Source organism: Cyphomyrmex costatus, unplaced genomic scaffold (assembly GCF_001594065.2).
Source record: "Cyphomyrmex costatus isolate MS0001 unplaced genomic scaffold, Ccosl1.0 C2249105, whole genome shotgun sequence".
In the NCBI taxonomy this organism is placed as follows: Eukaryota; Metazoa; Arthropoda; class Insecta; order Hymenoptera; family Formicidae; genus Cyphomyrmex; species Cyphomyrmex costatus.
Window position 1 is genome coordinate 1 of NW_017274036.1, and position 824 is coordinate 824.

At 52.4% G+C, this 824-nt stretch overlaps 1 pseudogene; it reads right to left on the reverse strand.

Moving 5' to 3' along the window:
* Positions 1-6: 6 nt before the first annotated feature.
* LOC108771305 (arginine kinase-like) lies at positions 7-681 on the reverse strand (annotated as a pseudogene).
* Between the last annotated feature and the right edge of the window lie 143 nt (positions 682-824).

Genomic DNA, 824 nt, shown 5'->3' on the forward strand with positions numbered 1-824 from the left:
AAAAGGTAAGTTTAGAGGCTGGCTCCGATTTTGATGAGCTCGGCGATGCCATCGCTCATCCCCTTTGCAGCCTGATACTCGGTCAAACTGAGACGGCGCTCATTAGAGGTATCGTAAATGCCGGCTTCAGCTTCGGTATGTTTGCCATGAGTATTGCGCACCTGTAAATTGTGCTTGGCTGCGACCTTCTCAAGCTTGGCTTTGTTTGCCGCGAGATTCGGCATCTTGATATGCACCGAGGCACGCATCGTCGTACCCAGATTCCACGGGCAGAACATCAGGGAGCCAAAGCAATCGTGCGAGAATGGCAGCCGCTTCTCAATCTCGTTTACCGCTGTCATAAAGCGTACCGGTAGGATCGAGATTGCCGAAGAAGTCGACGTTACCGAAGTCCTTGAGCGGAAGTTGTCGGTCGTCTTGCAGTCGTCGATGATGGGATAGGATCTCGGCGAAGACGGTGTACGCCTCAGCGTCGGGCGCGTAGATACCAACGCCAGAATCATGATTCTCCAAACCAGATTGGATAACGTCCAAGAGAGCAGAACCAAATGAGGTCTTTCTGGTCTTGAGCTGATCGACGATCTCCTTGGCTAAATGCTTTTTTAGCAGAGATTTGCTGTCGGACTCGACCAACTTCTTAAAGCCGGATTCCAGCTTGTCCAGAACCGCTATGTCCACCATGCGACGTCCACGAGAAACGACAGCGACGAGAGGTCGGAAGGCAATCGAATGGCGCATCTAGATTCACGAACGGCGACACCTACGTGGCGCGGGTCGGAAACGAAGTTAGGAAGTCGCAAGCAGGTAGACGAATCTCCCTAGAT